General features: G+C 39.1%; 1 protein-coding gene and 1 pseudogene across 19 annotated transcripts in view; both read left to right on the top strand.

Annotated features, from left to right (window-relative positions):
- CADPS (calcium dependent secretion activator) overlaps nt 1-26,633 on the top strand; it is a 478,648-nt gene that overhangs the window by 69,944 nt on the left and 382,071 nt on the right. The window lies entirely within an intron of this gene.
- LOC105738797 lies at nt 805-22,622 on the top strand (annotated as a pseudogene).

Consider the following 26,633-nt stretch of genomic DNA (forward strand, 5'->3'; position numbering starts at 1 on the left):
CTAGTGCTCTTGAAGCACTATCTGTTAATTAAGCCTCTCAGTAACTCTTCAAGGTTTGTGGTATAATGCCCAGTCTACAGATTAAGAAACAGGTTCACAGTCCAAGGTTAGTCACCACACTAGGAAGTGGGGAAGCCAGGACTTAAATCAAGATCCATTTGACTGACTTGACTCTACTCTTACCATCTACTCCAGCCTACCACCTTAACAAATGTAGCTAAGCTCTGTTTTCCCCTGATGGGAAAATAAGGGTTTTATATGAAAATAGAAAGAAGGAAAATTAAATTGGGGGCTCTAGGTGTAAAACTGTTTTATTACTAAGACATCGAGAAAGAATGTTTTGTAAATGAGTTTTCTGGGAGAGATATTTTAATCTTTTTGTTGTTGTTTTGGTTTATTCCAAACCATTTAACTAAAATGACATAGATAAAAAGCATATTAAGAAACATATTTAACAAAATCATGGCACTACAATATACATACCAAATTACATGGGTGGCTCTGATTTTGAATTCTGTGCCTTCAAAACCAGCAGAAATAAATGAACATGTTTATATTAACAAGGATAATGCAAATCTGTAATTTGTAACTTAAACATATTTCTATATTTAATAAGTCATGTTAACTCACATTCAGTAAACACACATTTAAAATATCTTCCCAGTAAATTTAGTTTTCATTTTTTCTACATATTCTGGAAGAGCATATAATAAATTAGTCATAGTCTATATATTAAAGTCAAATGATGAGTAACTTCAAAGGGAGTGGTACCCCTGAATCATAAAAAGAGTTTCACTTAGGATGATGACCTTAATATTTGCTTTCAACATTTTTTTCACCCAAAAGAATGGTTATGATGATGATGATGATGATGATGATGGTGATGATGATAATGATGATGACTCTCATTTTAAAGAACTGAGAAGGGTCTACAATTTTACTCCACTGAGCTTCCTAAATGCTGGCAGATGACACAAAACTGTGAAAGTGACAAAGGACTGTCCTACTCACAACACAGCAGAGGGCATGTGGTTTCTGTTGGCACCAATTTCCCCTGTTCCCCAAGTCCTGGGGGTAATTTGAAGGAGCCCAGGCAGATCCCACAAACAGTGTGGGTCTGTGTGACAGCTAAGGAACCCTGAGCTTAGGAAAGCCCAATCTTATAAGGTACTGCTAGCAAACCTGCTCAGGAGAGAACCATTATCCTTATTATCCTAGTCAGGAAACAAATCTTCCCTCTGCCCTGCAGAGAAGCTCTATTTCTACTTTGCAAGACTGTTTGACATGTAAATATCCTTGAAAGGACAGCCAAGAATGAAAGTGGTCAAAGAAATGTAGAAATATCATGGATAATCACTTCCCAACTGTGACGGTGGTGGTGGTGGTGGTGGTGGTGGTGGTGGTGGTGGTGGTGGTGGTGGTAGCGGTGGCTAACATTTATTGAGCTCCCATTTCCCAGGCATGATCAAGCCCTTTGCATACATAATCTCATTCAACCCCATTATAAATCCCAAATTATACAGTATTGTCTACATTTATACATTAAAAATAGCTGAGGCTCAGAGAGGTTAAGCAACTGCCCCAGGGCCACATACACAGAAACTGGAAGAGCCAACACTTGAGTGCAGGTTGATTTGACTCTAGAATTTGTGCCTGTAATCCCAACATTATCTTGCTGCTTGACAAAGTGTATTTAGACCTGAATATATTCCATAGAGGAAACAAGTTATTTAAAAATAGAGATAAATTTAGGATTGATCTGTGAAGGTATAATTTTTCTTACCAAGATATCAAGGAAGAGTGTTTCATAGGTGAACTTGTTGAGCAAGTAGGTGACACAGCCGATTTGAATCTAGGTAGTCTGCCTCCAGAGTTAGAGCGCACCAACAGGCTATATGGCTAACACTGGAGAGAGGCACCCTCGGCTACAAAAGCCAGAATCTAGAGTTAGCTCTGGACTAGTAACCCCCTCATTTGGGTCTTAACCCTTTTGTTTAAGAAATGCACAGTTCCTCAGAGCACCCAAGTAAAGTGCTGTCAACAGTGGTGGACAATCTGTGAAGCACAATCTGTGAAGCACTGCTCTTCTGGAGAACTTGGGCAAGTTAGGCACACATGATGCACATATGCTGTCTAGAGGAGGGTCATTACAGGGTGCTGGAGGATGATCATCAGGTAAAGCTTGGACAAGCAGCTCTATAGAGTAATACTAGGAATGGATGCTGAAGTTCATGCCAAAATATCTGCTGATGTCTAGAGAGACTCATGGCAGTGGATTCTCCATCAGTACTTGGGAGCTTCTGTTGCTTTAAGGGCCAATACAGGTCATTCGTTCTTTACTCAACAATTTCTTAATGAATGTCTCCTATATGTGAGATTCTTGTTCATAATCTGGCATAAATACTGACAAGCCTGTTACTGGGATACAAAGTGAAACATTGTGTAAAGAAGCTATGTAGAAAGATTAATGAGAGGAAGCAGGAAAAAGTACCTAACACATCCTAGGGATATTGAGGGAAGCTTCACAGGGGTAACATTTGGGCTGAACTTTAAAAGATGAGTAGAAAATTCATCTTCCTGTTTGTATTAGTGTTCTCTAGAGGGACAGAACTAATAGGATAGATGCGTATCTGAAGGGGAGTTTATTAAGGATTATTGACTCACACAATCACAAGGTGAAGTCCTACAATAGGCCATCAGCAAGCTGAGGAGAAAGGAAGCCAGTCCAAGTCCCAAAAATCTCAAAAGTAGATAAGCCAACAGTGCAGCCTTCACTGGTGTAAGCCCAAGAGTCCAAAAGCTGAATAATTTAGAGTCTGATGTTCAAGAGCAGGAAGCATACAGCACAGGAGAAAGATGAAGGCTGGAAAATTCAGCAAACCAAGTCCTTCCACGTTCTTCTGCCTGCTTTATCCTAGCCACACTGGCAGCTGATTAGATGGTGCCCACCCAGATTAAGGATGGGTCTGTCTCTCCCAGTCCACTGACTCCAGTGTTAATCTCCTTTGGCAACACCCTCACAGACACACCCAGGAACAATCCAATCAAGTTGACACTCAATATTAGCTATCACATTGTTTATGTGCTTCATTGTATTTATCTCAGTCTGGAATGTTTATTTAATGCTTACTTGTATATTGTCTGTCTGCCATGTCTTTCATACTCACTTTTGTATCCCCAGCTCCAAGTATAGTGCCTAGAGCACAGTAGATGCTCAGTATTTGTTGAATGAATGAATGAATGAGTGAATGAATGTCAAACATTGTTTTGCATTTATTCTTCTTCATGGTGGTTTCTAAAAAATATATATGTTACATTTTTCAGTCTCAAAAGATTATTTTGTTATAGATTACTTTCAGGAAACTTTTTTTGTGGCAAACATTTATTTTTATTTTTTATTTTTATTTTTTTATTATTATTATTATACTTTAGGTTTTAGGGTACATGTGCACAATGTGCAGGTTTGTTACATATGTATCCATGTGCCGTGTTGATTTCCTGCACCCATTAACTACCTTTTATTTATATTTTTTTCTTTTTTTAACTTTTCAGTTCAGGGGTACAAGTGCAGGTTTGTTACATAGGTAAGCTTGTGTCATGGGGGTCAGTTACACAGATTATTCTATCACCTAGGTATGAAGCCTAGTACCCATTAGTTATTTTTCCTGATCCTCTCTCTCCTCCCACCTTTCACCCTCCAACAGGCCCCACTGTGTGTTGTTCTTCTCTATGTGTCCATGTGTTCTCATCATTTAGCTCCCACATATAAGTGAGAACATGTGGCGTTTGGTTTTCTGCTGCTGCATTCGTTTGCTAAGGCTAATGGCCTCCGGCTCCATCCACGTCTCTGCAAAGGACTTGATCAGGAAACCTTTTAAATTTGCCTTTCTGGAAATATCTATTTTCTCTATCAAACAGGAGACGAAGTGGAGTGAGAGTTGATTAGATAATTCGTCCATTATTCATTAAATATTTTATGGGCGTCTACTGCATGCAAAGTGCTGGGAGGGGAGCAGTCACACAGAAGGCAAGACTTGATCCCTACCCATGAGGAAACCAAACATAGTCACAGGACACAATTTGTGGGCCACCTATGTAAGAAAGAACAAAACAAAGAAATGTAACTGCCATTCCTCAAGAAAAGAATGGGGTTAAAGGGCTATTTCATGGACATTCCCTGAGGACAAACAAAAACAAAAACAAAATGCATACAGTAACTCAAACTGATTTTCCGGGAGAAAAACTTTTGGGTTGGATAATACAGGTTAACTCTGTGCATTAATTTCTCCAGACTGTCTCAATGCCATCTCACTTCTCTTTTTCTCTTAGAATAAAGGAAAAAATATGCAGTTGGTGAAATTGTAAATACAAGCATGCTTACAGTTTTAAGAAAAATAATGACAAGCTTAGCAATATTCTAGCATTTATTTAATTAGCAGGTGATTACTAAATACTAAATTATGGGAAGCAGTGTTTTCATAGCAATGATTTATTTACCCAAGGAATTTCTGTCACACATTTTTTGATTCCAACACTTCCTACAATTATTCAATTTTTTTCCTCTCTGCAGCACTAAAACACACGTTTTATTAAGTAGTCTGGCTTATCTGCAAATATGCTGATCCTGAATGGTTATAAAATATTTACGCAGGTCATTTAAGTTGAATCAGAAATGGTTTCCAATCAGAGTGAAATCATCTCTTAGTTTAAGCAAATGATGCCCATATAAATAAGAGTTGCAATTATGCCCATGCCTAGACTCTCTCTGCTATAGGCCTTCTCCGGAAAATTTTTTAATGTATTTTTAAGACATCATTTGTCTTCTTATGTAACTCCTTCACGGATTTCATCATCCTTTTTCTTAACTTGACCAGGTGCAAATTGCTGCCATTCATGAGCTCAAGAAAAGGAAGTTGTAAGCGTGCTTCTTAAAAATTCAAATAAGCCACAGCATGGTAGCTTGTGCCTGTGGTCCAAACTACTCCAGAGGCTAAGGCAGGAGTATCACTTGAGCCCAAGATCTCTGGGCTGTAGTGCACTATGCCAGTTGGTGTCCGTGCTGAATCCAGCATCAGTGTGGTTATCTCCTGGTAGCAGGAACCACCAGGTTGCCTAAGGAGGGATGAATTGACCCAGATCAGAAACAGAGCAGGTCAAACTCTTATGCTGTTCATAGTGGAACTGCACCCGTGAATTAGCCACTGCACTCCAGCCTGGGCAATGTAGTGAGACCCTGTCTCTTAAAAAAAAAATCCAATGACATAATACCTTCATTTTCCTGAATAAAACCTTCATAGCTCCTGGTTCTTACAGGATCAAATTCAAGCTTTTTAGCACATGATTCAAGACTTTCCATGACCCGGCGGCCCATGCCATCCCTTCCTCACGCTTAACCATCTAACATTTAATCATGTAGAGTGTCCCCGCCATCATGATTTCTGTACCCCTGTTGATGTTGTTCCCTCCACCTGGAATATGGTCCCAGTCTTCTCTACTCAGTTACCTCCCATTGATCCTTCAGCAATCAGCTCCTTTTTCATGTCTTGCAGGAGGCCTTCTCCTACTATCCAAGTCTGGTTAGGAGCCCCTCTGTGGTCCATAATACCAGTGGTAGACAGAAGGTTCTGTGGAAATCATCTGTCCACATGTGCCTTGCTTAAGAGACTCAAAGTTCTTCAGGGGCCAGAATGTGTTTTATTCCTCTTTGACCCCCAATGTCTGGCACTTTCTGGGCACTCAATGAATATTTGTTGAATGAATGAATGAATGAATGAAGGCCTATGAAGAAGAACCTGAAACAGAAAGTTGGTAAAGCAAGATGGACCTTAAGAATACAAGCCTTAGTAAACAAGAACGGTCTGAAGAATCCAGCTAATGTAAAGAGAAGCAAATTTATGTATTTGTTGATTTAATGTTTACTGAGTGTCACATGCTAAGATAGAATGTGCAGTGATAAGAAAAACAAGGGCTCTACCTCATGGAGCTTACATCTAGGGCATATGCTAACAAGAGTATTTTTTTTTAATGGTAAGTACTCTGAGGAAATAGAAAAGGTGAGGGTGATGAAAGGGTTGTAGTGGAAGAGGTTTGGATTAGGAAGAGCAAGCCTCTTAGAGATGGTGATTTCGAAAATGGCACCAGAAGGGTGAGGTTTTGCCAAGAGCTGGTGGGACAGTATTCTAGTGTGTGTAAAGGCCCTGCAGTGAGACAGAGATCAAGATTTTGAGGAAGAGGAGGTCTGTTAGTATATAGAGATCTTTAATTATATGGCCATTTTCCGTCAAGAGAGATGGAGCGTCTGAGTTCTTAGGAAGATGTCAGTAAACATGAGTGGCTTGTGGGTAGCTCTGAGACCAAAAGCACTCAGCAGCCTGCAGAGAAAGGCCCCCTGAGATCCCATAGCACTCTGGCAAAGAGACGGTGATCTGAACGAGAGCCCGCCACAGGATAATTACTGGCATCCACATTCTCCAGACTGATGTGCAAGAGAAGGGAGAAATTAGATTTTTAAAAATTCTTTACCTAAACTACTGATACCAGAATATTCATCAGGAAGAGCTCTTGTATTTTTTTTTTAACCACCTTGCATCTGTCTTGTAAACATGAACAACAGATTCTCTAGTCCACAGAAATGTATCCGCAGGGCCCTCCCATCCTTAGGGAAAAAAGATGATGGAATGAGGGACATTAGCAATAGTTTTTGCTATATTTTTCATTACCAGCTACCATAAATACAATAACAAGAATAGCTAATATTTACTGATTATGATTATTTACTAAATACCTGTGAATATATCAAACATCTCATGCAGAATGGTTTACATGTGGGCTCTGGAGTCCGGCCTCCTGAGTTCAAATACTACCTGCTCCACTTACCAGCTCTGTTGTTTTTCTGCAAGTTACTAAATGTATGTGTATTTATATCCTCATCTGTATAGTGGAGACGGGGCACATCCTGTGGACCACTGTGAGGAGTAACTAGGGAATATACAAAAAGTGCTTAAAGAAGCACTTCACACATGCTGATGTAAATACAAGCTTCCATCACTACTTACTTAATTATTATAACAAACGTATCTAGTTGACACAATTGTTATCCGCATTCTACACACAGGGAAACTTCAGAGGCTTTATATCATGTGCCAAGGTTTCATGGTTAGTAGGCACTGGCAGAGCTGGGAATTGAACCCAGACTGATTTTAGAGCCCAAGCTGTTACTCATCACTCCATCATATTTTTTATTTAAATTAGAGTTATCACTGGATTCCACTAGTCCATTTATTCACATGTGTTTCTTGGCAGATTTTGATTGTATATTTTATTCGCTTGTTCGTTTGAGAGGGTGAGGGATAATTGAGTTGGAAGCCCAAGGGTCTTTAGTTTTGCCTGGACTTCTTGTCTCTAGGACACCCCAGGGAGTTCCACAGGCCCCAACAACAAATCGGATGTTAATTAGAACTCTTTCTCTTCTAGGGATTTTCCACAGTGTTATCTGTAATTTATAACAATGATTTTGAGGAAAAAAATCATCAAACAAATATGCATGCATGCACACATGTGCACGCACACACATGCACGCACACACACATGCACACACACGCACGCACACACACGCACACGCATGCACGCACGCACACATTCATACCATATGCTCAGGATGGTTTCAATTTTTAAAAAAATTGTATCTGAAAGTCCGTGAATCTATTAGTTCTCTTAAAAAACGGATTAATTATCCTCCAAAAGTAAGCCCATCCCTAATCAATATGAGATAACTGGTTTTCTGTAGCTGGGGTCAGGATGAGTCAGAGGAAAGAACCCAGTTACTTGGTACAGTGATTTTCCAGCAATGGTTTATATCATCTGGTTTAACTATGATGCTGCAAAATGAGAAATGATGCTTAATGGAGTGATCTGCTGCACATATTAGCTCAAATGCTGAATGTCTTCCTCCAAACTCTTCTATAATTTTTAATTCAGTTCATGGATAAATTTGGTCAACAGCACCACTGAAACTGATCGTGTATAATTCAGGTCTGTTTTGGATTCCTTTGAAGAACACCCAGTTACAGAGAATACCAAAAGGACCTATTTTAAATAAATAGTGATGCCGCATTCTACACCATATTAAATTTTGTTTGTTAATGTTTCACAAGCATTATAAATACTTGTTGTCACTTGGCATTCATAAGTTCTTGCAGCATTTGGTCTGAAAGCTGAGCAAAGTAGGGGTAGTACTAATTTGTGAAGAAAAGTACTTCCAAACACTTCTTATGCTGACAACCTTTAGGCAGTTTTTTAAAAGGTCATTCATTACTGTAGTTTTCCCATTTTACAGATGAAGAGACTAAGGTACAGAAAAGATTTAAAATGTGCTACTAGGTGGCAGAACTGGGCTTCCGATCCAAGTAGTCTGACTGCAGAATCCATCCTTAAACCTTCTCCCAAAACTATGTTATCAATAAATATTTGTTAGCTTTGTGCAGTGACTTATGCCTGTAATCCCAGCACTTTGGGAAGTTAAGGTAGGAGGATCACCTGAGGCCAGGAGTTTGAGACCAGCCTGAGAAACATAGTGAGACCCTGTCCCTACAAAAACTAAAAAACAAATTGCCAAGCATGATGGCATGCATTTGTAGTCCTAGCTACTTGGGAAGCTAATGCAGGGGGATTGTTTGAGCCTAGTGAGCTATGATTTTGCCACTGCACTCCAGCCTAGGTGACAGAGTGTGACTTTGTCTAAAAAATAAAAAATAAGTTTTTTAAGTAAATTAATTATAATGCGAGCTTTAATTGAGAAAATATACCAAGATCCTGTGACAGAGGACATGACATTTAAAAGTTAAACAAGGCTGGGCACAATGGCTCATATCTGTAATCCCAACACTGTGGGGGGCTGAGGTGGGAGCATTACTTGAGCCCAGGAGTTTGAGACTAGCCTGGCAACTTAGTAAGACCCTGTCTCTACAAAATAATTTAAAAATTAGCCAGGCATGGGGGTGCATGCCTGTAGTCCAAGCTACTCGGGAGGTTAAGGTGGGAGGATCACTTGAGCCTGAGAGGTCAAGGTCAAGGTTGCAGTGAGCTGTGATCACACCATTGCACTGCAGCCTGGGCAACAGAGCAAGACCCTATCTCAAAAAAAAAAAAATTAAACACACTCATTAGTCACATGAATTGACTCTCTTTTGACATTTTATTTGATGAACAATATGTCCGTACTGAAGTGTTTTATCTTCCTACATGCTGATATTGATTAGAGTGGTGCATCCTTGGAGAATGAAGCCACATAAGATTCAGCATCTTTTCAGCATGGGCTGTGGTTAATACCCTCATCTTCTGCAAAGGTCCAGCTGATTTAAGGATGTGAATCTCCTGCAGCTTCATTATAAGAACCTTGATAAGTAAAACAACAGCAAAAATGACAATTTATTGGGTACATGCTATATGCCAGGCATGTGCTAAGCACTTAAAGTACATTATCTAATTTAATCTTCACAAACCGCTTCTGTTTAAAGGATGGGGAAACAGAGAGGTAAACTATCTTGCTTAAGGTAACACATTTAGGAAAGGGCATTGCCAGAACAGTTTGAAAGGTAATTGTCTTATCTGCCATGCTGTACTGCCTAGTGCACATTCCTACATCTTTTCTGTTTTACTGCTGTGACTTATCCAGTGCCTGATGCCATGAGCAGATACTGGCACCTGCTGACTTATTGAGAGATCAATTGGTTGCTTGATTGACCCATGCAACGAAATGGAAAGTTGAACAATTTTCTCCAGAGCACTGCTTCTCATATATGAGTTTTCATATGAATCACCTGGAGATCTTGTTAAAATGCAGATTCTGATTCAGTAGGTTACAATAGGGAATGAGATTCTGCATTTCTAACAATTCTGCATTTCTAGTAATTCCCAGATAATTCTGATGCTGCTGGTCCATGAGACATATTCTGTATAGCAAGGCTGTAACCTGAGCTGCCCAATATGGTAGTCACTAGCCACAGGTAGCTATTTCAATTAATTGAAATTAAATTCAGTTATTCATTCACACTAGTCATATTGCAAGCACTAACTAACCACATGTAGCTGTTGTCTACCATATTGTACAGTGCAGATATAGAGCACTTTTACCATTCCAAAAAGTCCCATTGGACTATATTGCTATAGAATATTCAGTGTGTAGAAAAAGAATCTGCTTTAAGATTCCCAGTTACATTCATATCTCATTTAATGGACCTGGAATCTTGTCTCCTCTCTTGTTTTGTCCTATTCATATGTAAGTCACCTGAACATTTGATGGGAAATGGAAATATTGCACAAAGAATACTGATAAATACATACTTTTTTTAATTAGGAGCCAACACATGTGCTTGAGGATAAAAAAAAAAGTCATCATTTTTAAAATAACACAGAACTATCATGACAATAACAAAAGCACCAGAACTTTAGTGAAAATGTTCTAATTAGACTCAGAAAATATATGAGGGTGTATCTGCAAATAGACACTCTCTGGTCCCTTTGAATCACAATGTGACTTTTCTCCATGTGTAGCTTTGTTAAGGACTGGACTTCCATGAATGCCCAAAGGTCTACAAGCCATAGTCATCGTCAACAGAGCAAGGAAAATAACTTTTGATCATTGACAATATCCTTAAAAATCACTTTTTCCAATCCTTTCATTTTATAGATGGGTAATGGAAGGCTCAAACAGGAGATGTAATCTGAAGTTCTTGGTAGTTAGAGCTGGTCCTCGGTGCAAAATGATATTTGCTGAACTAGTATGAATCTAGTTCTGTGACTCCCCACTGTACTATTTGCCTCTAAATGACACAGTAATCACTGAAATATAGCACTGTTTACTTCCATTTCTTGTGCTCTTTCAAAATATATATGGAGACATTAGATTCAGAAACAAATATACATGGAGACATAAGATTCAGAACAAATTGTCTGGAATAGAAATGAATAGGGCTACAATATTTATAAAGTAATTTCTCTTGTATCAGTAGTACTTATTCATCATAGGAATTTAGAAAAAACAAATAAAAATGCATAAAATGTAAATCACCCATAATCCAGTTATTCAGAGATACTAGTATAAAGTTGGTGATTATGTAGCCTTCTTATTTTTTCTGTGTCCATAATTTATGAAAATATATGTTGCATACTCTTTATGAACATTTTCCTGCATCATTTCATCAAATTCTAAATCATTTCTAGTGTCTGAAGTATCATTTCATTATATGATAATATCAAAAATCACATATTTTAAAGAATTTTAAGCCTTCTGATGAAAATTTTCAAATTTTCCTGCAAAAAGCTTGTATTCACGTACCTAAAAGACAATATATAAAAGTAAACTCCCTGAGAGCATGGACTATGGCTATTTTTTTCAAAGCTCTATTTCACAGAGTTCAGAATAGGACCAAACACACAGTGGGCCCTCAATAAAAGTTTGTCGAAGGGAGTGAGAGCAGGAAAAAATACGTTAAGGACTGGGCCGAGAGCCTAGCACATAATGAGGTTTGATACATGTTAATTATAATTATTACTTTCTTTGAAGTTATTATTATTCACATTCTTACTGCACTGCAATATTTTGATAGGTTTATTTGAAACTATGTCTAAGAATAAACATAAAACTTCTGAAAGACTCCATCTACTTCCTTTGTCTTCTCATATGGATTACTTCTGTTGTTGAATATCTCTGAAACGTGTTCCGTGTGAAGCTGGCTTCTGCACCCCTCCCGCTTTTTTGCCAGCATATTTGTAAAACTTCTTCCTTGCTGTCAACTGATATTTACTGAGTCGCAAAGAACAACATACTGGGGCAAAGTAGCCTGAGCAAAATACTGTTAAATTTATGAAAAACAAGGAAAATGCTAACAGGCCTGCCATTTTCAATAAAATGCTTGAAGTGTGCTGATTAGACTCACATACTCCTACTCCCCTTTTGGGGTGACTATATAGTGGGTTTATTAAGAACACGGGCTTTAGGTTGGAACTTGGAGTCCTACTCCATTCTGGCTGTGTGACTTTGGATATGTTCCTCAGTCTCCTTAAGTCTTGGTTTCCTCACTTGTAGTAGCGGTGCTTATTTCTCAGGATTGTCAAGAAGAACCCCTAGGATAGTGCATATAAAGCTCTTGGCACCAACTCTAGCTCAGATAGTGGCCATTGATACCAGAACTTCATAAACAACAGTGATTGAGAATGAATATGTGGCAGTTTTATGTTGCCACAGTTCTGTTTTACAGACTTGACATTTGCTTCCAAACTCTAATATATTAGTGCATTTGATTTTGCCGTGCTTACCACTTGGGGAAATCTTTCAGCAGGTTTTATTGAGCCCATTTTCTGCTTGGAGAAAATGAGACCCCAAATTGCACAGTAAATGCTTCTGGTATGCTAGAGATTCAGAAAAATGTTGGAACTGAAACTTCAACCAAGGCATCTCCGTTTCCAATTTAAGGTGTCAGACTACTTCATGGTAACCATGCAAATGGTACTGGTGATAATAATGCTCATCATGATGCTGGTGGAAGTTTACATATAATGAATGCTTTTTTTGACCAGGCCATATGCATTTATACCCATTTACTCATTTAATCCACCCATGAATATAGGTGCTATTTTTCCTAGAAGTTGAGTTTATTTGTCTAGGATCATATAGCTGGGAACTGCAGACATGTGACCAGAAACCATTTCCTTCTGATGCCAAAGTCTATGCTTTGAACCACTGCAATCTGGCCAATAAAATCAATCATTCAGAAACTAATACCTGCTCTCAGCAAAAATCAGGGAGAACATATTTTTGTGATCATTGAATGAATGTCTTTGAAATCACCAGCATTGAATATGGAGCCGGATTAATATTGGAACCTCAACTCTGTTTCCTATTTGCAGTCCTATTTAAGATGAGCGAAAGATACCCTAAGCCCTTAGTCCTTCAAATTTAAAGTTCAGTAGAGTTTATTTTTAAAATCCTCTTGGAAAAATATATGGGCAAAATCCTGCTTTCCTTCATAAGGAGAGATTTATTTTGTCCATATTTGTTAGCTTTCTGGTAGAGCACAAAAAGAGGGGCAAGATAGCAGTTTATTCAAGCAGAGAAGTCATCTAATTGAAAATACACTAATAATCCCATTATTTAAGAAAGACCCTGTCTGCAGGAAATCCCTACCAACAAGGAATATCATCACATCAAAAGCTAAAACAGGGACTAAAGTACACATAAAATAGCTTTGCAAATTTTACAAATACAGATGTGTCGGGTCCCAAGGTCATTCTGATATGTCTTCAAAACACATGGATTGAAGGCATGGATCTTGTTTAAGATCATTTAAGACCTTATTTACGATCTTATTTAAGATCTAGACATTGAGAAGTGTGTAGCTTTCCATGGGTCACCGACTTCGTGGTAAAGTGCGTGCTTTTCTTAACCTCTTCTTAACTCAGTTGGTTTTTATCTGAGAAAACCTAGGGATTCAGCCACACAAGCAGAACTCTAGAGGAAACTGAAGGAAGAATACATATGGTTATAAGTACTTGGCCTATGTCCTGCCCGATTTCTTCCAAGACCCTCTAATTTTTCATTAATGCACTTTGTAAATAATTAAGGGAGGTATCTAATGAGAAAGGTATTGCATTCACTGCCTGCCCTTCAGTTATTTCAGATTTGACTGTGTGGTGTGTTCATATCACATCATTCAAGTGGGCCTTGAGGGACATCTGACCTAGTTGAGCAGCTGTACCTTTAATAAAACTGCCAAAATAAGTATGACATTTTTTACACAACTGTGAGAAACACATTAAAGACACATTAAAGATGACTTATATTTTATTATTATATTTAGAACATGAATGATTGTGACCAGACAGCTTGATTTCATGATGATGATGACGATGACAAGGATGAGGACAATGATAATGATTGTGGTGATAGTACCTAACATTTTGGTATACTTACGATGTGCCAAAGACAGAGCTGCAACATCACATATTATCTCATTTAATCTTTGTAACAGTCATAATGCAGATACTATTAATATACCTGTCTTACAGACAAACTGAGGCTTAGACAAGCCAAGCTATTGTCAAAAGGCCACAATAGATTCAAAATTCAAACTTCAGCAGTCCGATTCCAAAATGAAGACCCTTAATCACTATATCCATGGTTTCTAAGCTATTTTGAACATACATCCTATCAGTAAAACATTTTGAGGCTACCCTCTTCTTTGCACTCATTTATTAATAACTAGTATTATGCAAATATACTATACATGGAAATATAGATAAAAGTATACATTTAAAAGGGTGAGCCATAGATAAAATAATGTTTTGGTTGTGTTTATCAATGGTATGATAAATACATTGATTTATTTATGTTTTCACTCTCATGAAAATAAAATAATATTTTAATCAAAAATATGCTTGAATATGCTTCGGTATTTTTGAAAATTTTTGTTTCAGGCTTTCTGAATTAGTAACTCAAAGGCACAGTTCTGGGGCTTTTGGTTTTTTGCATGTGTGTGTGAGACAGGATCTTGCTCTGTCACCCAGGCTGGAGTGCAGTGGTGCGATCTTGGCTCACTACAACCTCCGCCTCCTGGACTCAAGTGATCCTCCTGCCTCAGCCTCCCAAGTAGGTGGGACCACAGGTGCATGCAACCATGCCCGGCTGACTTTTTGTATTTTTGGTAGAGACAAGGTTTCGCCATATTGCTCAGACTAGTCTCTAATGCGGAGCTCAAGCGATCCTCCTGCCTCAGCCTCCCAAATTGTTGAGATTACAGGCATGAGCCACTATGCCTGGCTTGAGGTTTTTAAAAAAATACTTGATCATAACTGAAAAAGATGCCTCAGAAATATCCTTAGATTCAAATGAAAGATAGGCATTGCTTGGCTGCCCCAAGATATCTGTGTTTCAATTCTACCCACCAACTACTCCAGGATTTTTTAAAAATCTGCTAGCAAATTGCTGTCTTTTCTAGTGTCAATCATTGTTATTATTCAATAAATGTTTCATCTTTATATTTTTTTGAAAGTTTCTTTAAAACTTACTAAAATTCTTAGTTCAAAACCTCTGAGAGCAGATTAATCAAGTTTGTAAGATCATTTACAATATTTTAGGAAGATGTGTGTGTGTGCATGTCTGTGTGTGTGCGCGTGTGTGTGCGTGTGCGTGTCTGTGCGTGTGCGTGTGTGTCTTTTGTAGGGACAGGTTCTCACTGTCACCCAGGCTGAAGTGCAGTGGCATGATCATAGCTCACTTTAACCTCGAACTCCTGAGTTCAAGCTCTTATCCAAATTTAACCTCCTACTTCAGTAGCTGGGACTATGGGCATGTGACACCATACCTAGCTAATGTATTTATTTTTTTGGAGATGGGGTCTTGCTATGTTGCCCTGGCTGCTCTTGAACTCCTGACCTTAAGCAGTCTCTCTGCCTCAGCCTCCCAAAATGCTGGAATTACCATTAGAGATTTTTATAAGCACATCAAATATATGGGTACATCCTCACATCACACACTAAAAGAGTCATTTCCAAAAAGAGTTTCTACTTTCAAATTGCTTTCTGCATGACATCCTTTTTTTCAATGATTAACAAGAAAATAACTTTATTTTTATATATTTTTATTTTATTTTGAGCAGAGTCTTGCTCTGTCCCCCAGGCTGGAGTGCAGTGGCACGATCTCGGCTCACTGCAGCCTCTGCCTCCCACATACAAGTGATTCTTGTGCCTCAGCCTCCTGAGTAGCTGGGCATACAGGCATGCACCACCATGCCCAGCTAATTTTTGTATTTTTAGTAGAGACGGGGTTTCACCATGATGGCCAGTCTGGTTTTGAACTCCTGGCCTCAAATGATCCACCTGCCTCAGCCTCCCAAAGTGCTGGAATTACAGGCTTGAGCCACCATTCATGTCCCTTTTTTTTTCTTTTTGAAAAGAGTTTTTCTTTGTGTCCTAGATGCTTGGTTTTTTTATGTCTTACTAATTATGATGGTTTCAAGCTATCATTAGCTGACATCTCAAGACAAAGTATGCACAGGGCATGGTTCAGTGTTGATGATGATCCATATATCAAATATTTTTCCTGTTTGTACTTGGAAGGGCTGATCTTGAGAGACTGGAAGAACTCATCTGTTGTAACCTCCTGATACGGCCAATGAGACATGAGCACAGTGTTGATTCTGCCATTTTCCTACTCACTGTGCTTACCTTCTTATCATCAACTTAATCACCTTGAGCAGGTATGGGAGCAGGGAAGCTGATGGGTCTTTAATAGTATCACATTACATTCTTTCAGTCTTGGGAATGACCAGAGATCTCACCATTATGTACTGAGTGAGTAATGCAGTTCTATAAGAAGGTTACTTTGGTATCAACAACAACAACAAAAACGCTGGTTGGCAAAGCAAGGCTCAAAGTGTATGACATTCAAAAAGCAGCTTTTCAAAATGTTTGCAGTGTGGCACAAACAAATGAAACTCTCACAGTGCCAGGAGGTTGAGATGAAACATGATCATGGTGGGAAAGTTACGTTGCTATAAATAGACCTGGTCACTGGCATTCCCTGCCTTTGACCCCGCCACCACTCCCACCAGAGTTGTATCACTCACTCACTTTTAAAAACACTCTAAATTATGAAAATATCAAACATATATACATATAAACAGGTAGAGAGGTTTAATTAACCCTCTTGTACCCATCATCCAGCTTATTAATGATCACTTCATGGTTAATCTCTTTCATGTGTGCTCCCCATGCTCCTGAAATGAATTATTTTAAAGCATATTCCAGGCATAACATTATAGATATTATAATATGAATCTCCAAAATATAAAGATCTGTTTTTCAAACATAACCCACCGTACCATTATTACACCTGAAACCGTAACAATAATTCTTTAATATCCTCAAATATTCAGTCAGTTTACAACTTCCTTAAAGATCTCACAAATATTTTCTAGTTCATTCATTCAAATCAGGTTCCAAATGAGCTGCATACATTGCAATGGATTGATATGGCCCTTATGTATATTGTAATCTATAGAATTTCTCTCTCCCTATTATTTTTCTTTTTTGCTTGCATTCTTTTCTTGAAGATACTAGATCATTTTTCTTGGAGAGTTTCCCACAATGTGGATTTTGCTGGTTACACCCGTTGGTATTATTTAACATAGTTCTCTCCATTCCCCATAAATTGGTAATAGGATCCAGTGATTATCACATTAATATTTGATTCTTCTACAAGAATACTTCAGAGGCAGTATTTGTACTTCCATCAGTAGACACATAATAACTAGTTCTCTCTCTTTGGGGACTGTTAATATCCATCAGTGACAATTGCCTACATCTGTTATTTTATTGGGAGTTGCAACAGGGTGAAGAGTATCATTCTATTTTTCATGTATTAGCTGGAAAAAGCCTATAAAGAGAAAGTTTTTCTCATGAATTATTTATTTAGTCTGAGATGCAATTCATATGGTATGCACAAACACACACAAAAAGCTTGATACTTATGTTATCAAAATAATGGATTGGTACCTTAACATCCTTGGAAGGTGATCATTTATATATTTTGTTTTATGAGTAATGTTACGATTGAAATAATTTGACATCACATCTATGTAGCCATTATTTTTATACATTCTCAAACCATCTTTGGCCAGTGAGAGCCTCCTTTAATTGGTTCCTGTGTCCTTTTTAAATAGAATCTCAGCAGTCTTTGATAGCTTCCTTAATTTCCGTTAAGATAAGTGTCATCATGTACATTTCATGCTTAAGACAGGAAATCAGCCATTGCTCCGAGGAACCCTGGTTAAGTGTCATAGGAAATGGTATTCAGAGGTCACACTCTAGACATCATTTCATTTTAAGCTTTGGTTTGTCTTCCATTTTTATAATGTAAGTGTGCATGTTTGCATTCACACATGTATGCACTTGTGTGTATTTCTCTCCTTCTCTCTTAGATAAATAGTACCATGCTATACATGTGTGTCTCCACCTCATATTTTTAAATTAACAATATCCAATGGAGTTCATTCTATAACAGTATCTAAAGCTATTCTCCACTCCTTTTATACTTGCACAGTACTTGAGTGTGTGGAGACACAATTGTTATTTAACCAATCCCCAGCAATAGACATTTGCTATTATAAGTAATACTTTAACAAATAGTCTTGCATATATATCTTTTTTAATTTGCCTCCCCTAACTTTATAATTGTGTCTAACAGGTTAAGAAAATTGCCTAAGGTCTCACAACTAATAAATGCTGAGCTGGAATTCAAGTCCCACATAGTTGTCTAGCTCCAGACCCCAGGAGTCCCGATATATATTTGCTGTCTTTCAATTTTCCCAGGACTGCTAACACATCAGACCTGGAATTAGTTCAGTGTAGAGGTACTGCTAACCTGAGGCTCAGATTAATAAAAATAAGAAAGAGTCTTGGTTTACCATTGCTTGATAAATACAGAGTATTAGGAAGTTGTCTTTCAGAACTTGGGTCTGTAGAAGGAAACAACAGTAGTTCTTAGTGGTTCAAAAAAAAAAAAGTTGAGGTGCTTGAAACTAGAGTTTACCTTTTACTAGGAAACAGAGAGAACACACATCACTGACATTGCTTGCCCAGGTCTCAGACTGATGACTTAGGTCATCTTCGTGCGAGGAAAGCCACACATTTTTAGCATTTATTTTCTTTCTGGAACCATAGCAATTTTCTGGAGGAATGTAAGATGCTATATTAAGAAATGCTAGACTAGGCCAGGTGCAATGGCTCACGCCTGTAATCCCAGCACTTTGGGAGGCTGGGGCAGGTGGATAACCTGAGGTCAGGAGTTTGAGACCAGCCTGGCCAACATGGCAATACCCATCTCTACTAAAAATACAAAAATTAGCCAGGCATGGTGGCAGGCACCTGTAATCCCAGCTACTTGAGAGGCTAAGGTAGGAGAATCACTTGAACCCAGGAGGCAGAGGTTGCAGTGAGATGAGATCAGGCCCCTGCACTCCAGCCTGGGCAACAGAGCAAGACTCCATCTCAAAAAAAAAAATGCTACACTATGTGCAAAACTCCTAAAATCCCATGCTTATGCACCGAAGATAATTTTCGAGGCCACTTTTCTCTGATCCAGGGTTTAGCCCCCATGTAATCTAATATTTCTGCTCTTTAAATGCTGTACATCTTTTTAGAGAAAGAAATGTGACCATCATTCATGGCCAAATTTGACTCATGAAGCCATTTTGCCCTTTGGTGTCTTCATGAAAAAAATGTGAGTCCAAATTTACCTCTTTTAATAACACATTAAGTAAAGTGTTGGGCATGAACTCATATCATCCATTGGGCCTCATGATTGTCAACTAGAATGGTAGCTCCAAAAGGGCAAGATTGTTTGCTTTTTAAGTTATCACCGACTTTTCAATGCCTAGAACAGTGCTTGGCACATAGTGATGCTTAACAAGTAGTTGAACAGGTGGGTGGATGGGTGCATGAGTGGCTGGCTGGCTGGCTGGCTGGCTGGATGAATTAGGGCTTCTGAAATTTGGACAGTAAGTCCTGTTGTTAAACTTTAGAGAGGCTTCATTAATGCCCACCTTGTACAAAAATTACCAGAAGGGGGAAATGTCTTTTTCCCCCCCCCTCTGGTATTTCTTTTCTGTCTCCCACCTTTGGATATCTTCTCCTTTCCCCATATATTTTTAACCAACATTCCAGAATGATGCGTCTGTCCTTCTAAACCTTCACCAAAAATTCAGATCTCTCGGGAGAGCAGATGTCAACTGAGTATGGGTAAAGGGAGACATTAGGAAATGAGTGACTAGAAATTGATATTTAGCTTTTCATAGAAGCTTCTTAAAACTCAAAAATCTCAGTCAAATTGTGAGGGCTCTGGGGACCAAATACAAATGAAGAATTTCAGTGAAGTGAAGGCTGTAAGGCCTGCTCTGGTCTTTCATTTTTATTTTTATTTTTTCATAATCAAAGAGATCCAAAAGGTGGTCTTTGAGGTGCAAAGACTTGGAATGTGCAGCTTTAGTATCTCCCCTACCATCTTGCCGTCTGCTTGGCTTTGAGTACTGGCTTCCATGGGGCATCTCAGATCACCTCAGCTGCCATCTGCCCCCACACACAATCGTGGGTGTGTTCTCGCTCCCAGGATTAGTTTTCTCTCTAGCCCTTTGGTCCCTCCCGACAGAACTTAACTTGCTCTTTTCAGAATACTTGTCCCACATTGCTCCCCTGTCCATTTCTGCTCCTGGATTCTTGGCTGCCCATGCTGTGAGTCACGTTGTGTCATTGTCCCTTCTCTGCTGACGTGTTAGAGGCCCAGGAGGCTGATTCAGCATATCTACTCTTCTCTGGGCTTCACACCCAACTTCAAATCCACTTATTCTTTGAAAGGAGGTTTGAAAGGAGGAGTGACTTTTGTATTTCTAAATGGGAGTGTATCCATGGAGTATGCATTCTGACATGGCCTTAAGTTGTTCCTGCTAGTAGATTCACTGCTCTTATATTTGGCAGCAGCCAAGTCAGCTGCAAAAGGGCTGGTGGCTTTGTCTGCTGTAAGCCTTCAGGGTAGCAAACATTCCTGAGAGAGATTGTGGAGTCTGCCCTAGGACAAGTCTCCTGGTTATGTTTTATGTGAATATAGTAGTACGTGTCCTCTTACCCCAGAAAAACACACCTCCTGCAACACAAGTTTGGTTGCTTATCTGAGTATATCTCATTCATATTAGCAGCCAGAATCACAGATAATGAAGGAAATTGTACCCTAATAGTATCTTTTTAAAAAATAAATGTATGAGTCCTAAGATATAGATAATGACTAACATTTATTGGATAGCACTTTACTGCCAAGCCATATGATAAGTCCTTTATATATTGTCAAAGTATATTTTTCACAAAGTTAAAAACATGACTCATATAAATATCTAATGAGCCGTTATCAAAGATTTATTTAACTCATTAATGAAGGAACTAGCAAGATGGAAAAGCTGGTTCAAAGAGCAGTAAAGGCTGAGAGATTTTTATAGGCAGCTAGCAAAGGAATGCAAAAGTAAGTTTGCCGAGTTATATTCAAAATTGGTTAATGTTCATTAGATCAATAATGCTATAATTTGGGGGATCATCTTTTTTCCACTAGATAGAAATCATTTGCAACTTATCAGTATTCTACAGGTTAACATCTAGCCTCATGGAGTCTGGACCTAATCAGTAGAAAAAAGTAATTCAAACCAACTTAGAGTTTTTCTGGAGAATTGGAGGACCTCATTCTCCAAGCTCGTTACACAATGCTCTTCATCACAAACTAGGTGACACATTTATCTTTTATTTTTCTTTTCAAGTTTAATTTATAATTTTATTTATTTTTTTGAAATGGGTCTCTGTCACCCAGGCTGGAGTTCAGTGGTGCTGTCATAGGTCACTGCAGCCTCAAGCTGCTGGGCTCAAACAATCCTCCCACCTCAGCCTCCGAAGTAGCTGGGACCACAGTCATGCACTACTATGCCTGGCTAATTTTTTGAAAAAATTTTGAGGTATAGGATCACGCTATGTTGCCCAGGCTGTATTTTCAAGTTTTAGATCATTTTTCTATTTGGAAAATACCCCTGGGGCCAGGCACAGTGGCTCACGCCTGTAATCCCAGCATTTTGGGAGGCCAAGGTGGAAGCATTGCCCAAGCCCAGGAGTTTGAAACCAGCCTGGAAGAAAAAAAAAAAACCCTATGAAATAAAGTACCATAAACTCTATGTGCAAGGGGCTGTGGTAGCCACTAGCCCTCAGTTCAATGATGAATCCCTTCTAAACAAGCAAATACTCTCAATGATGAGAAACTGCATCAAATGGCAACCTAATTCATTTTTAAAGAGGTCCAAATAACAGAACTTTATCCTTATGTTATCCCTAAATCTGCTTCACTGTACCATCTACTGTCTCCTGGTTTAGTCTTCTAAAACTGCATTGAAAAATCTAGTTTCCTTCTCACTGAATGCCACTGACATTGTGTTGAGGAGCTTCATGGAGGTTGGCCAGGTAACCTACATGTTCCTTGGGCCTTATGCTAGAAAACCAGTCACAACTGTAGATGTTATTGATCAGAATGGGGCTTTGGTCGGTGGACCTTGCACTCAGGCAAGGAGACAGCCTATGCCTTTCAAATGCATGCAGCTCACTGATTTCATTCTCAAGTTTCCACACAGTGCCCAGCAGAATTATGTCCCACAAGCCTGGCAGAAGGCAGACAATGCAAAATGGGCAGCCACATGATGGGCCAAGAAGATTGAAGCCAGAGAAGGGAAAGCCAAGATGGCAGATTTTGATCATTTTAAAGTCATGAAGGCAAAATGAGGAACAGAATAATCAAGAATGAAATTAAGAAGCTTCAAAAGGCAGCTCTCCTGAAAGTGTCTCTCAAAAAAGCACCTGCTATTAAGAGTACTGCTGCTAAAGTTCCAGAAAAAAAGATGACCACTGCGGGCAAAAAGGCTGCAACCCAGAAGGTTCCTGCCTAGGAAGCAAAAGGCCAGAAGGCAGTACCTCCTTTGGAAGCTCAGAAGAGTCAAAACACGCCAGCCCAAAAAGCACCAGCTCCAAAGGCATCTGGCAAGAAAGCATAAGAGGTTATTATAATCCCAGCACTTTGGGGGCCGAGGTAGGCGGATCACCTGAGGTCAGGAGTTCGAGACCAGACTGGCCAACATGGCGAAACCCCGTCTCTTCTAAAAATACAAACATTAGCCAGGCATGGTGGCACGTGCCTGTAATCCCAGCTACTCGAGAGGCTGAGACAGAATTGCTTGAACCCGGCAGGTGGAGGTTGCAGTGAGCTGAGATCGTGCCATCGGGTGACAGAGCAAGACTCCATCTTAAAAAAAAAAAAAAAAAAAAAAGTAAATGTTCTTTCTGGAAAAGAAAAATCTAGTTTCTACTTCACATGCAGTTACAGAATATTTACCTCATACTAAAGAGAGTAGGAAATACCTTTCATCCTTTATAAAAATATACCAGACTTCAGTTGGTTCAGCAGGTGTTTCTTGCAATGGCTCTTAACTTTGGCTTATGTTAGAAATGCTCGTGAAGTTTCTAAACTTGTACATACCTGGGTTTCTATTCCCAGCCATTCTGAGTGAGTGGGTCTGTGGCAGGTGTATAGGCATCAATATTTTCTGTAAGCTTCATGGGTAATGCTGATGCAAGACAGACATTAAAGTTCATGCTGTATATCAATCATATAATAAATACCAAGAGTCAGCGATGAGGGAGTTCAGACTAAAGAGTTATCATTCAGGGGCTGGAAGGAGCCATCAGAGAGAAGTGATCTGAAGTAGCATTTTGATAGACAAGATTTTGCCAAGTGAAGAAAGTGAAGGGAAAATGCAGAAAGGCTTTTAAATAGCATAAGTAGCTTAAAAATGCATCTGCGGAGTTACTAAAAAATTGACTTACTAAAAAATGAAATTTGAACAATTGTTAACTAATCACAGGGACAATGATCTCGACATTTCTTGCAACTAAATATTATAAGGGGAAAAAGGAGCTATCTCCAAAGTGATTGCAGTAGTATTCCATGAAGTATCCCCATGTGTTTACCAATATATGAAATATATACTGTTTGTCCATTGATAAGACAAGTGGTGTCACTCAACCTGAGGGAAGTTCAACCTCTGCACTGCTTCCAAAAGGAGCCAAAGCTATTTCTCTGTCAGATGGAGCAAGAGTCATTAAATCACTGATGCCTTTAAATTATCAAAAATATAAAATCACAGAGGGAGAATCGAGCCAATGATAAATAGCATTTTAATAAGCCAGAACTCATTTGTGGGTACAGAAAAGTCTCTGAAACCTCAGTACAATTCAGCCGGCTCATATTGCCATAAGACATGAGATGATGAAACTCAGAAATGCTGATGGCTTTTTGCTCTTTCCTGCTTCTGAATATGAGGACAGGCTTGAGTGATAGAATTTTCTGTTCTTCCCTGGGCATGCTTAGGCCTACATCATGTGTGCTGCTGTATTTGGATCCCTTTACAGAAGGTCTCCATGTGCACATGTGTGTGCCTCTTTAACTAATACACTTTATTTTTTAGAGGAGTTTTAGGTTTATAGAAAAATTGAGCAGAAAGTACAGAGAGTTCCCGTATACTCCGTATCCCCCTACCTCCAACAGTTTCCCCCATCATTAATATCTTGCATTAGCATGCTCTATTTGTTACCGTTGATGAGCCAATACAGATACATTATCATTAACTAAAGTTCCTAGTTTACATTAGGGTGTGCACTTGCGTTTTTCATATTTCCTAGTTTCAGATCACCTTCACTCTTTGTCCTGTTTTTTCTCTCTGCTATTCTGGATCCTAAATGGCGATTGTTAGAACAACCAGCCAAGGTCTCCACATTCCTCCACATCCCCCAGCAGCCTGAAAAGCGACTGCCAATCACTTGTACCTTCTCTCCCTGTTCATGCTGACAGGATAATGTTCTTATCTAAATCAATTTCAGTGAAGCTCATGGTCACAGTTTGTGAATGTTACATTAGCGTCACGTATAACCTGTACATAGACTGCATTCAGATTTTTTCAACTTTTTCTCTAGAAATAATTGCTACTGATAAGTTCACTATTAAACCTTATAAGACCCAAGATGGTGTGTGTTGATTTAGTGATTTCATATGTTGCTGTGCTAGTATTTTAATCTGAGCTCCAGCCAAATGGAACAATCTGTCATTTCGTTTCTAATAGTTGTGACTTTATTTTTGGACTCCTCTGTTGTGCATACTCAGACAGCCGCCTCTAATCCTTGTTTTTTGAGTTGGCAGGGTCTAGATTGTAATTGAAAAAAGAGATTCTTGCTGTGTCCTCCAAGAAGGTCCCACAGTTTATCATCTTGTCTTTCCTCACCCATTTTGTACCCTCAACCTGGAATGCCCTCCTCATCTCTCTCTCGCCTTTTCTCCCTACGGCCTTCCTCTTTTCCCAGCTATCCCGGTCTCTGCAAACTGAGATTCTAGATACTATTCAGGACCCTCCTCTCTTCAAATATCACAGCAAGCCTGAAACATTCTCCTGATTCTATGCTAACCCCCAGAACTCATTCCTATTCCCTGATTCTACATGATCTTTTTTTTGTTTGTTTTGTTTTTTTTTTGAGACGGAGTCTCGCTCTGTTGTCTGTGCTGGAGTGCAGTGGCGCAATCTCTGCTCACTGCAAGCTCCGCCTCTCGGGTTCACACCATTCTCCTGCTCAGCCTCCCGAGTAGCTGGGACTACAGGCACCCGCCACCATGCCCGGCTATTTTTTTTGTATTTTTAGTAGAGATGGGGTTTCACCATGTTAGCCAGGATGGTCTTGATCTCCTGACCTCGTGATCCGCCTGCTTCGGCCTCCCAAAGTGCTGGGATTACAGGCATGAGCCACCGCGCACGGCCAATTCTGCATGTTCTTAAACCATGTCACTCTCCTATGCAAAACACTTCAATGCTTTCCCACCATTCTTTGAATTAAAGCCCGACTCCTCAGTTTGGCATGCAAGCGCCTGTACTGTGTTCTATTCTCTGCCTATTACATTCTCATGCTATATTCTCCAAGACTATTCCCTAGCACTCTCCTCCTGACTACTACCTTGCTGGTGGTAGATTCACTACTAGCAGATTCATTGATTCACTAGAGCAGTGGTTCTGGAAGCATAGTCCACATGCCCCTGGAAGTCTGCAAGGTGATTTTCCTAGTAATGCCAAGACATTATATGCTTTTTTTCTCACTATGTTAACATTATCAATAATGATGCAAAAGCAATGATGAGGAAGATTGCTGGTACTTTGGCACAAACCAAGGCAGTGGGGCCAAACTGTACTAGTAATCGTTATATCTCTCATGGCCATGTAAAAACGGCCAACTTCACGGAATACTTTCCTTGATGAAACCATAGAAATTGTTAATTTTATTAAATGTTGATCCTTGGGCACACACCTTTTTAATATTCTATACAATGAAATGGTAAGTATACATAAAGCACTCAGGCAGCATGAGGAGGGACAACAGTTGTCTCATGGGAAGGGACTTGTCTGATTGAGTTGCCAACTAAACAAGCCTTTTTAAAAAAATGGAAAATCATTTTTACTCGGAAAAACAATCAACAGACAAATGTAGGTATTTCATAGATGTTTTCTAGAAAGTAAATGGAGGGAGCCTGTTACTTCAAGAAAAATAAACTGACAATATTTTTTGCTAATAATAAAATTTGAGATTTCAATCACCACTTTAATCTGGACAGTTTCTTAATACCTAAAGATTTTTTTGATATCAGTGGCAATATTAAGTCATATGATTTTTTATGTATTGTGTGATGAAATGTGTGAACATTTGGAAAATTAACATAACTCACTGAATTCATTTTTTATATGACCAATGTATGATTTTTAAAAAATAAAACCACTTATGGGCCAGGTGCAGTGGCTAATGCCTGTAATCCCAGCACTCTCGTAGGCCGAGGTGGGCGGATTGTTTGAGGCCAGGAGTTTGAGACCAGCCTGGCCAACATGGTGAAAACCCATCTCTACTAAAAAAAAAAAAAATACAAAAATAGGCTGGGCTTGGTGGTGCATGCCTGTAATCCCAGCTACTTGAGAGGC

The sequence above is a fragment of the Nomascus leucogenys genome, chromosome 21 (assembly GCF_006542625.1).
Source record: "Nomascus leucogenys isolate Asia chromosome 21, Asia_NLE_v1, whole genome shotgun sequence".
Classification (NCBI taxonomy): Eukaryota; Metazoa; Chordata; class Mammalia; order Primates; family Hylobatidae; genus Nomascus; species Nomascus leucogenys.